Source organism: Pinus tabuliformis, chromosome 7 (genome assembly GCF_031772625.1).
Source record: "Pinus tabuliformis cultivar Carrire ecotype Pingquan chromosome 7, CPIR1, whole genome shotgun sequence".
Lineage (NCBI taxonomy): Eukaryota > Viridiplantae > Streptophyta > Pinopsida > Pinales > Pinaceae > Pinus > Pinus tabuliformis.
Window position 1 is genome coordinate 101,862,813 of NC_142293.1, and position 13,055 is coordinate 101,875,867.

A 13,055-nucleotide genomic window follows, 5' to 3' on the forward strand; every position below is an offset into this window, starting at 1 on the left:
TTGAAGTGATTTTCTTGGGGAACATTTTTGGCACATGTTTAAAGGTTTTTAGGTTTGTTTTAGACTGCTTTCAGGACCGTCTTGTGGAGCAGATTTCTTGGAGAAACCAGAAGTTGAGAAGTGTTGATTTAAGTGATTTTCTTGGGGAACATTTTTGGCACATGTTTAAGAGTTTTTAGCTTTGTTTTAGACTGCTTTGAGGACCGCCTTGTGGAGCTGATTTCTTGGAGAACAGCAGCCTTACAGCAGCTTGGATTGGAGTCTTTCATTACTATATTCAAGGCCTTGTTGTTTCTCTTAAAAGGCACAACATTCGAGAGAAGTGTTGATTTAAGTGATTTTCTTGGGGAAAATTTTTGGCACGTGTTTAAGGGTTTTTAGCTTTGTTTTAGACTACTTTGAGGACCATCTTGTGGAGCTGATTTCTTGGAGAACAGCAGCCTTAGAGCAGCTTGGATTGGAGTCTTTCATTACTATATTGCAGGCCTTGTTGTTTCTCTTAAAAGGCACAACATTCAAGAGCAAGGCGGATCCATATTGAAGTGCATGTGAGAGGGCCAATATCCCTACCATGGGAGCCTTATTTCTCTTATTAAAGCAAAGGTGGCACGGTGGTGTAAGGCAAGGGAGTTGTAGCTTCTTTCAGGTTGAAGCCTGTAAATTAAGAGGTCAGTGCCTCCTTCCAGCTGATAAACTAAGGAGTTGTAGCCTCCTTCAAGTTGGTACTTGTAAACATTAAAACTATTTAAAATAAGTTTCGTGCATAAATTAATGTGTTGTTGATAAATAATATTTGCATGTTGTCTTTGAAGTTTAAACAATTAGTAAAAGCGTCTAGTACTGATTCACCCCCTTCTCAGTGTTGGTTATATTTTCAACATAGTTGGCATAGATATAAAGAAAAATTTAGTGTTCATGGTTGTGCTAGTGACAATTTGGAAATATTATGGTGACAATGACCCAAAATTCCATTTAAAAATATAACTCAAAATCTAATAAAACATTATCATAACAATCCAAAGCTACAAATAAAAGGATGAGTGTTTTATGTTTTTTTATTTTTTTTGGCAACCACGCTGGAATCTGGTGATATAATTGTTCATGAAATCACTATATTACATTGCTTAAATCACATTTTGAATGTGTAAATTGATTCAACATCCTCAAATACCCCAAGGCACCAGAATGATCATTGATGTAGTCTCAAGAACTAAAATCTACAATTTCAGAATTTCCAACCAAATTTAAGGCAAAAATCACAAAAAAAACGTAGTACCCTGAAAAACATACGATGTTTAAATTTTCGCTCAAATAAAACTTTGAAATTTTTTACGTACGTCACCACTTCATTGATAGTTTTTCCTTGTTCACTTTGTCCACAATTTGAACAATACAAGCAAACATCTATTCTTCATAGTGCAATATTTAAAAATCCCTAAATGTTACAATCAACCAGACACCTATTTTAATACAAGATTTACATATGACACCCTACTTTACCTCGACAAGGACCGAATACAAACTTTTCTTACCACAATATTATTTAGGTATACCACCGGAAATGGACACCCTACTTTGAAATTGTAAATAACTAATTTTGGAGATGTCAATAATGGAAGTGGAACATGAATAACATCTTCGCACTCATCTCGATATTGCACAACGGAAATCTCTCCACCACCCTGTTGCCTCAAAATATAACAGGGCTTGTGAGAGGCATCACAAGACAAGGACTAGACCAAGGGACAACACTATGAGGTGGAGGCCCACTATCACCACAGCCACCACCTCCCACTCTTTAGTGGATATTCACCACAGGGGAGACTTCCCTATGTGGGTCACCTAATAGATATTCAAAATCTCGAGCCTAGAGGTGACAAGGATAGACTGGAGAATGACACTCGACTTAAGGACAAGGATCAAATCAACAAATACAAATCGAAGTGTGTCGTCCAAGAGGCCTATCTAGGGCACACATGGCCTAGGGTTTGATGAGGCAAAGGGAAAGGCTCACTAAGATGTACAAGGCTAAGGAAAGGCTTGATAAGATAGGTATGATCAATATTTGGAGCAACAAGCCTTCAATAAGCCCAAGTTGAAGCCTAGGGTTAAGTTAGGGCTTACCCTGGGGAAATTTTACCTAGGGCTTGTGATATTAGCCCTAAAATGGAAGAATTTACCATGGGAAGGAGTTGGTTTGAGGCACTAAGACATAAACCACATGCAAAACCCTTCCACAAGCCAACACACTCCTGCTAGTTAAATTTAGCCCAAGGAAAAATCAACACTAGAAATATAAAGGAATTGATTATCCCCAAGCCCGTGTATATTTCCTAAGTTTCACCTAGGGAAAATGTCTTAATTAGGTCAATTAGTGATTTTTAAATATTTCCTAAGTTAACAGCTTACCAAAGCAAAGGATGGACGATTGAAGAACTTTGGGTATGGTTTGATTTTGATTTCATTTTCCTTGGAATGGATTCCATTGCTCCAACCACAGCATATCTCGCTAGAGCCCGCATATCCGAGAGTCCCACGGATGAAGAGATGGGTGGATCTTATGTCCAGACATGCAGTTCCATCTTCTATGAGCTTCACACTAGCCTTCTTCCAATGGTTGCGCATGCAATTCATTATGATTGAAGACTATCCATACGTTGGGATGAATTTCCGCAAAGACTCAGAGCTCGTGCTCCCTGATGGCGAGCGATGGGGTGCCATAGGTAAAACAAAACATTTTGATCATATTTTGAGTTTTAAGTTTTACAATTTATTTGTATTTTCTATGTATCCGAAACTAAACTATCGATTTTTACATGCATACATTGAACCCGTTCGACCTATGGGTTCTTCTTATCTTCAACGTGCAGGAGACCCACAACAAGCACCAGTTGGAGTATAGGTTGTTGCAAGATGACAAGAGGTATTGCAAGATCTCAATGTGGTTGAGACTCTTGCAGAGGTCGAGCGTCACATGGAGGGATTGACCCAGGGCATAGTTGAGGCTAGGGTCGACCAAATCCCTATGAGATTGCAGCATCATACCATTGGCGTGCCTAGCCGTATCAACCGGCTACTATGCAAGATGGCTCACGCAGTTGCTTGCTATCGTGATCATCATGATTAGTCTATTAGGAGGCTTATATAGTCGTATTTTCACTGCATGTATATTTTTTGATGTGACAAGTTATGTGGCCATATGTGTCTCGAACACGAGTTTTTGTAAAACCAAACTTTGATATATATACAGCTATCTACCTATCTGTGTTTCTTATGCATTCTGTTACTTTGTTTAATGTATGTGATGTGATTTGAAATTTGAATTTAATTTACATGTCACAAATGTCTGTCTAAAACATGATTTGCCAATGCATTTGTCAATGTATTTAGACTTCTAGAAATGTATTGATATTGGATATAATCAAAATATCTTTCCAAAAGGTGAACCCTTAAGAACATACGAAGCATAGTTGGACTTCTAACTGAATAGACATTAATCAACTGTAGTACTACAAGTTGTGAGTCAAGTATAATAACTATACGGCGGATACCATGAAAAATAACATCAGACAATAGTTCAATCTTAGCGATATTATTTGTAGAGCGACCAATACAAATCCCTTGTAAACTCACTAACTCGCCACTCAGAGCATATATAGCCCATGCTGCGGAAGAAAGGTTTTGAGTACTACGACTAGCGCCATCAGCATAACCAACATATGGTTGAAGGGATGCCAACATCTGCAAACCAAATGTAAACAGGATTAACAGAAACCGTAAGAAACTCCAAAGGGAACACACTGCAAACACACTCAACACACCTATATACAACATGTACACAGTGAACTATGCAAAAATAACTTAAGCATAGTATTTTTTCAAGTACAACCCATTTCTAGGCTGCACTAATGGAACTCCATCAAAATCAACAAGCTCGTAGGCCCCTTTAACAAGAACATGTTTAACAATGTATGGGCCTAGCCACATTAGCTCGAACTTCCTCGATCCTAACTTTTCAAACCCTTGATCATACAACAAGACAAGGTCACCTTTTGAGAAGACAAGAGGCTTGACATTCTTGTCGTATTGTACCTTAATACGTTTCTTATGAGCTTCATTAGCCATCACGTCGAGTTTCATTTAAGCATGTCAGATGTAAGAGACGCTCTTCTTCTGCACAAGTGGCAGGGAGGAGCTCGACAACAAGTTTCAGAGATGGAATTTCACACTCAATAGGAAAGATTGCTTCCAAACCATATACCAAGTGGAATGGTGTGAACTCGATAGCAATCCGAACAGAGGTTCGATATGCCCACAAGGCTGCATATAGGATAAGATGCCAATTCGATTTGTGGATTGCTATCATGCGCTGAAGCATTGTTTTCAAAACTTTGTTGATGGCCTCAAATTGCCCATTCGCCTGAGGGTAGTAGGGAGTCGAGCTCTCATGGGAGAGGCCTAACTTGGCAATCAGTTCAGACATCATGTAGTTACGGAAATGTTTCCCATCGTCTGTAGCTATAGCTTGTGGTACACCAAACCGTGCAATGACGTGATTAAAAAAAAAGCCGTTGTTTCGTCAGTGTTATGTATGTAGGCATCACCTCGACCCACTTGGTAAAATAGTCTACCGCCACAGTGATGTAGCCATGCCCCCCGACCGAGTGAGGGTTACATGTCATGAAGTCAATGCCCCATTTCGCGAAAGGTCCAACGGCGATAACAGGATGCAAAGGAGCGGGTGGAGCACAGGTTTTACGATCGTATATCTGGTAGGCATGACACTTTTGGACCGCGAGGATGCAGTCGCGAAACATGGTAGGCCAAAAGTAGCCAACACACAAAATCTTTGGTACAGTGCCATAACCAGACATATGTCCACCACATGACCCAGCATTGCATTTGTTCAGGGTTTTCTCGGCCTCCTGATGAGTCAGGCACCTTCGAGAAATCGTATCGATACCATGTCGATAGAGGGTGTCGTTGATTATAATGTAATTTTTAGCTTGATATCGAATATGTCGTTGGTCAGCGCGAGAGGTATCGATCCAAAAAGTCTGGGCTTGGAGATATAAGATAAGGTCTCCATACCATAGGTCAGATGACTTGATTAGGAACAACGACTCGTCTGGAATAGAATTGTCAAACGTTGGTTCAACATCGGTAGTGGGAAGGTCGCAGATCAGCTCAGCAAAAACAATTGATTTCTTTGACTTGGATTTGATGAATTCCAAATCGAACTCCTGGAGGATGACAATCCATTTGGAGTACTTGCCCCCCAGCAATTGTCATGACAAGATGTATGTCATGGGGTTGCAATCGGAAACAACCATAGTTTTGCGAAGCAAGATATAGTGACAAAACCTTTGGACAGCCTAGACCGTTGCCAAAGCTAATTTTTCAACGTGAGTATATTTGATCTCGGTATCATTCAGATTCTCGGTCCCTACATCGTCCTCTTGGACCAATACCATAACGATGGTAGTAACTGCAGCGGCGAGGTACATGAAGTAATCGTATTGGTAATCCAAGGGATACAAGGATGCCCGAATCAGAACATCTTTCTAGGCATCAAACTCCTTTTGGGCAGTGTCGTCCCAATGGAAGTGAACCCAACAAGCGAGTAAATCCTTTGGTCAATTCGGCGTAGTTGGGAACGAATCATCGTAGAAAGTTAGCCTTCCCTTGGAGTTGTTGAAGCTGAAGAAGAGAAGGAGGAGCAGGCAGATCTAGGATCGCTTGGACTTTCAATGGGTCAATACGAATTCCATGTTTCAATACAACGAAACAAAAAAATCGACCAGAGCTAACACAAAACACACACTTGCGCGGATTGAGCCTAATGTTATTGTGTTAACAACATAAAAATTTAGCCTTAAGATGCATCGGATGATCAACACGATGTTTCGAGTGAGCAAGTAGATCGTCCAAATATGGTTGTACAATGTGTTTGATGTCATGGAAGCCATAATTCATCACCCTCTAAAACGTGGCCCCAACATTTTTCTATCTGAAAGGGAGCTTTAGATATGTAAATGTGACCCATGGACAAATAAATGTGGTTCTGTGTTGGTCCGCTGGGATAATGTTGATTTGATTGTAAGCCGGAAAAGCCATCCATAAACGAAAAGATTTCACAACTAGCACAATCATCAACAAACTGGTCAATGAACATGGTAGGATAATTTTCCTTAGGACAAGCACGATTGATGTCCCGATAATCGACACACATGTATTGTTCCCTGATTCTTCATGATAGGAACAATGTTTGACACCCAATCAATTAGAGGTACTATGTAGATGAAACTAGCATGCAGAAGTTTTTCAACTTCGGATTTAATAGCAGCAACCTTCCTAGGATGGACCGGACAGAGGCGCTGCCGAACTGCCTTAGCATCGGGATATGTCTTGATTTCATGTACAATGATGTTTGGGTCAATACCTGGAATCTCTTCATATAACGAGGCAAAAACGTCTCTAAGTCCTGGAAAAGGGCTTTATAGGTCTTGATCTCATCAAGAGAGCAAGACACACTGATATGTACGTTTTTGACAATACTGGGTTTGATCGAAATATCGTGAGGGATCATGTTAAATTTTCTTAGGGTTATATTGTTCTTTGATTTGATAATTGCATTTCTTCATTAGTACATTACATTCACCCCACAACATCATAACATTATTCAGATTTACATCATTATTCGGTAGCATTAGCAACTATATAGAAAGAAAAATATCATCATCATCAATGCAGCGAAACATAAAGTAACAATAGAAGAAAAGCATTCACACATAGAAACACCAAGATTGGTCGAAGACCAGCGCAAAACCCACTATGGCGAAAACCCTTTCAAATTCTTCTTCTTATTAGATTGTCATTGAATGATTCAGCGAAAGAGAGTACAATGATCCATATCTTCATCTATGCAACTATCCAGCAAAAACAACTACAATATCCATGAAATGAATCCAACAATGCTTATACTCATAACCCTAATTCAGAAGCCTGTAATGAATTGTCCCTTTCTACAATCAACTGTCGAACACTACAGTGACTAAGCGAAATCTTCGGACAACTGAAATTTCATCATTTAGGTCTCGATTGCACGAAGGAGTCATGTGTGTGACTAGAAAGGTTCCAGTCGCTCTGTAGAGCCTATAAGCCAATGACTGCAATTTGCAACTGAGAATCAAAAACCCTAGATGTTGGTCGCACAGAGGACGAGTTGTGCATGCGACTGGAATGCTTCAGTCACACAGATGAGCCTGGAAGAGAGCGACTGCCAACGAGATCTATCTGTCATGTTCCTGCGACTGAGCCCCAAAACCCTAAAACATAAATGCCAACTTCGAACCCTGCAATTTCATCTTCGAGGGAACCTGTTCCTCCAAAGACGTGCCTCGGACCTATGCGAGCCAAAACCAAGAAAAAGAATAGAAGAATGTATCATGATGATGTCCAAATGAGGTAGAGGTCACTTGTATTTATAGCCTTCTAAGGGGGTCCACGTTGCTTTAGGGTTGACCTTATCAAATATGCACCTGTGGGCTTTTCTTCATAAGTACACTTTCCCTTATCTGTTTTGAGTGATCTTTAGATCGATTTTGGTCCTCTCAAAAAGAGGAATTTAATGCAATCATCATCTACATCTAATGAGTTGTCAAAAGTGGAATTTGACCGCAAACTGCAGTTGCATATTTTAACAAATCGTCTCTTCAATATTCGACAAATTCTTCTCAGAATAAATATCATGGATGGATATGGAATTCACAGACATCTCAACGACATTGGGCCGATAAAGTTCACTAAGATTATCCTCGAAGGAATCTAGCAAGGAGGAACGATGATGATGATCGTCCCATGGCACATTATCCAGCTTCATGATGTCCATGATGCTCTCATCGGTAGAAAATGTACAAGAGAAGGGATCAAAGGATGTGTTGTAATCTTAGGAATGATCAACCCAATTGATCAAAGAGGAAAGAGTAAAATGCACGCACAGGCCAAGTAGATGGCTTCACAGTTGAACTCAATGGAACTGAGCGGCATGCAGTCACCAAAAGTGTCAATATTAGATTCATCTAGCACTATCCAAGGATCAGATGGAGTAGTACAAGAAGATATCATGTTGACATAGGCAATCGGATTAGAGTTTTCAAGAGGAGGAGGAGGAAGAGAAAAGGTTCCCATGAGGGAGGAATCCTTAAGCAATCCCACCCCAACATGCTGATATGGATGTGGGGTTTCTCCCACAAGAGGGATACTTCCAGTAACTTGAGAATTGGTGGCAAAGAAAGTGAGTTGATCAATGGCTACTATACCCTCCCTTATGAGGGAAAACGATCATTCTGAAATATGTCGAAACAACAGCAGCCATAGCATAAACCCACCTACGACCTAGTAGAAGATTATAATCTAACAATATGTCGATAACTTCAATTTCTACCAACATCGTCTTGCCGCCTAATTCTACTTCTAATGAATTCAGAATACCACAAGGCTTGAAGCCTCTTCCGTCAAAAGCTTAGAGTAGTCGGTGATTGATTTAATTTGGGAGAACCAATGGCCTTCAGCAAGAAATTGATATGATACAAGTTGAAGCTCCTTCGTCCACAACGGAACGATGGATGGTCTTACTGTGAACAACAACTTGAATTATGAAAGCTAATTGAGTCGGAAGTCGAGGCATATAATTCTCATGGTTAAAAACTACAAGGTTGGAATCTGAGGGATCAATACATCCAATAGTAGAGAGCAAAGCCTTCTTCTGGGCAAGGCAATTTTGCAACACCTCAAGAGTTGACATAATTGAAGGAGCTTGAGCCAGATCCTCAACTATGTTATAATTTTGAGCAGCTCTTACACGAGGGTTGAATGCAGATTTATGGATAACGCCTTTGGGAGGCTTAATTGTCAATTCGATAGGAAATGCATTTGGAGTAGGATCTAATGGAGACGCAATCAAACTAGCAAGTTGATCAGTAACCTAACCATTTGAGGGATTCGCATTATCGTAGTCTTTATTCCTGGTAGCCACCATAACGTCATTTTTCGGCTTAGTGGAGGAAAGCATCATAACCGAGTTAGAAGAAGCGGGATCCTGAGGAACCATATTAGTCTCCTGATTTGGAAACTGATCTATCAACACATTGGATGAAGCGGATGACTTAAGGAATTGATTTACTTCCGCCCGATGTGGACAGTCACGAGTGAAATGCTTTTCATTACAAATCAAGCATGGATAACGAGGTTTTCGCTTTTCTTCATAACACTGATTATTTTGTTTATCTTGCAGAGGATTATCTTTCTTCTTTTTACCTTTGGCTTTCTTCTTACTTCCTGGTTGCTGAGATTTTCCTTTGGAGGATTGAACAGCATTGATCTCGAAAGTAGAAGATGCAAGAGTAGTGGAAGGAGGGTTTTGGACAGCCATAGCAAGAGTCGAACCAGATTGTTTACTCACTGACTGTTGGCTGGCAGAACCAATCACGCCATCGGCAGCATGTGATTCTTTACTGGGAGGTTGAGGAATAGAATTGGAAGGTCGTAGAGCATTTGGCATTTTATCATAGAGCGTGCAGATTGGGTATAAATAAGATCCAAATACTGGGCACGAGCAATTACCTACTCTTCGGTCACAACTCTGCCCTTAGTGATGTCTTATGTTATGGATGATAACAAAGATTTAATAAACCATTCAGCTAACAATTGATCAAGAACAAAAGTTTTAACCAAACAACAACAACATCGCCACTCATGAATGTGATCAAAATGTGAGTGGAATCAATTAGTTTGAAATTGGTTAACAGTTCAATTCCAATCTCATATCGAATGGGTAACTGGAAATACATTAAGAATGTGGTCGCTAAGGAACTGAAATTGTTGAACGAAGCTCATGCTAGTTCAATATACCATTTTCTTGTCGTACCGATAAGTGTGCACTGGAAAAGACGTAAATGAATAGAGGCATCATTGAGAGAGTTTGAAGAACACCACAAATGATAAGTCATAACGTGTATATGGGTCTTCTCCAAGATTTCCATTGAATTTAGGGATATCACTAGACAATTTCGTGGGAATAACCGGCCACCAAGGAGAATGAGCAATGGGGTCATTGGTAAGCAAGGTCAGATTTGGCAATTCAAGAGTTGCTAAAAATTGCCACTGCCTCTTGAGGTCCGGTGGAGGATACCCTGGGTAAGATGGGATGACCTGAGAAATAGGTATCTGCGGTCTGGGATAGGGAGGATTCTAATAACCAGGATACATGTTGCCCAGCTCCAAGATAACCTTGTAAATGTTGAAACGGCTAGGTTTGGATTTGCTAACCTTGGTAAGGGGCATCTGAGGTATACCTTGATACGGTTGATACGGTTGCCCTCTGGGATTTTGCATCATCCCAACATTAGGTTGATTAGGTTGCGCTTGTGCCATACCATATACATTCTGACCCGCCTGAACTTGAGGAATGGCTTGACCAAGCAATGAAGTTTGTAACACACCTTGAAGAGGCTAGGTATATGTGGCTTGAGAGGCGCCAGATACCGGTAGAATAGGTTGAGTTAAAGATTCAGCCTGTTATGAAACCAGCTCAAGAAAAGATAGAAAAGATAGATCAACGCCTTAGAATTCAGCCTCTTTGAGGGGGCAACCTCCTTTACATTACATAAATGAACAATTCTTGGATGATACAAATGAAAAGACCTCCTTTCTATATATAGGAGTCTAAGGGGTCATAACATAATCAGAGTCGACATAACAATAATAATGTAAGGGCACATTAGTAACAATATGGGCACTACATGGGTACATTAATATAATAAGTGGGTTGTAGTAATAACAATAAGGGGTTACACTAGTAGTATAGGGGCCTAACATGCCCCTCTCCTTCAAAAAGCGTTGTCCTCAACGCCTGAGTAGTTCTTGATGCTTCTGTATAAAATTCTTGTCCTCCCATGTGGAATCTTCAGCGGGTAAGTTCTTCCACTTGATGAGATACTCTGAAGTTGATCGATTTCGTAGCTGTCGAGTTCTTGTTTCTGTGACTGCTCCAGGTTCCAATATGATTTTTCCTTCCTTTTCAATATCTAGCAATATTGTTTGAATTGGGATCTTTTGCAACTTTTGAATAAGTGGCCATACTTCTTTGTCCTTCCATTCATTCCTTGCTTTGTTTATCCAATCTGGTTGGATAACAGAAATAGCACAAAACAATGCTTCCACATCCTCATCCTTGAAGAGTCTTCCCATTCGGTAAGGTTGCCATTTTTTAAGTGCATGTAGTATTGCCATCATTTCCTTCTCATAAATAGCTTGCTTTAGATGTAGCAGTAAAAATACCCAATTGCCTACATCAAAACATTTTTCACTATGATGTTGATCTACCTGTTGTTTCATTTGATTTTGCACCGAATTGGCGCTATCCTTTAAAAGTTGGAGAACTTGTTGTTGATGCTCGATGTGATCTTTCACTGCTTGAACCTTTTTCTTCTTGATATGCCCTTCTATCTTTAGAGTTTGAGGAGTGGTAATTTCTTCCAATCCTTTACAAGATGTGGTCGGATTCATTTCTTGACACTCGATGTGATCTTTCACTTCTTGAACATTTTTCTTCTTTCTCTGGGATCGGGTCCTGGCATATATCCTCTTCTTTTGATGTTTCTTGATCCTTTTCTTCCTCCTCTTCATACTCTATATAAAATATTTTCTTCTCAGCACACTTATGACCTTTAGTGCATTTGCTATCACAATTGTAACAAAGCCCTTTTTCTCTTTTTTCTTCCAATTGTTGTAGTGTAACCCTTGTAGGTTGTGGAAGGCTAGGAGGAACAACACGTCCATCTTTATAGTTGTGAGGGGTAGACTCCCGTGTTGCCATAATTTTACTTTCAAATATGTCACAAAGCCCTTTACTCTTTCCAATTGTTGTGGTGTTGCTCTAAAGAAGGTGTTGCTCTTTGTATCCTCATAATGTGCTATCATTTCCTCCGTGAGAATTGACCACGTAACAAGTTTTTTACAAGAACAAAGCCCTTTATACCATAAAAATTGATCCGGTTCTAAATATGAAGATGCAATACATACCTTTTGTAACAGTGGTACACCATGTAGATCAAAATATTGCTCCATTTGAAATATCCAATTTACCGGATCCTTGCCATCAAACTTCCTCATCTTGCTTTTTCTTGATTTTAGGACCTCGAACTTGAAACGACTGTAACTTTGTACTTGTGGATATTTAAGTTCTGAAATTGCTACCTATAGTAGCCCTCTGTGTTCTCTTTCCAATGCCACTAGTCTGATCCAAATTGGATTCTCCGAAAAAGAGTTATGCACAATCTCCCAAGATGACTTGATTATAGACCTTTCCAGAAGGGCGAACTTGTATGAAGTGCCACATGTCAATTTTTTGACCTTTGGCTCTAAAAAAGATATACAAGAAACTACAGTCCGTCCTCTTTCTGTAACTTCTTACGAAATTTCAATCCAATCCCCAGAGAGAAAGTTATGATGATTTTCCCCAGGTCACCTGTTTTGAATGTAATTCAGGAGTCTGCAAAAAGACCAACTTCCTCAGATCATATCTCCGCAAATATCACTCGAAAAGCTCTGAAATTCGGACCCAAGGTTCAGCGCGATTTCTTCTCAAATGGGTTTTTTTGCGACTTCTGAAAATTCACAGAAAAAAAAGTTATAGCGAAAATGCCACGATGACCTGTTTGGAGCAGCGAAACCCTAGAATCCAAAGATCTGATACCAAATGTTATGAAACCAGCTCAAAAAAAGATAGAAAAGATAGATCAACGCCTTAGAATTCAGCCTCTTTGAGGGGGCAACCTCTTTTACATTACATAAATGAACAATTCTTGGATGATACAAATGAAAAGACTTCCTTTCTATATATAGGAGTCTAAGGGGTCATAACATAATCAGAGCCAACATAACAATAATAATGTAAGGGCACATTAGTAACAATATGGGCACTACATGGGTACATTAATATAATAAGTGGGTTGTACTAATAACAATAAGGGGTTACACTAGTAGTATAGGGG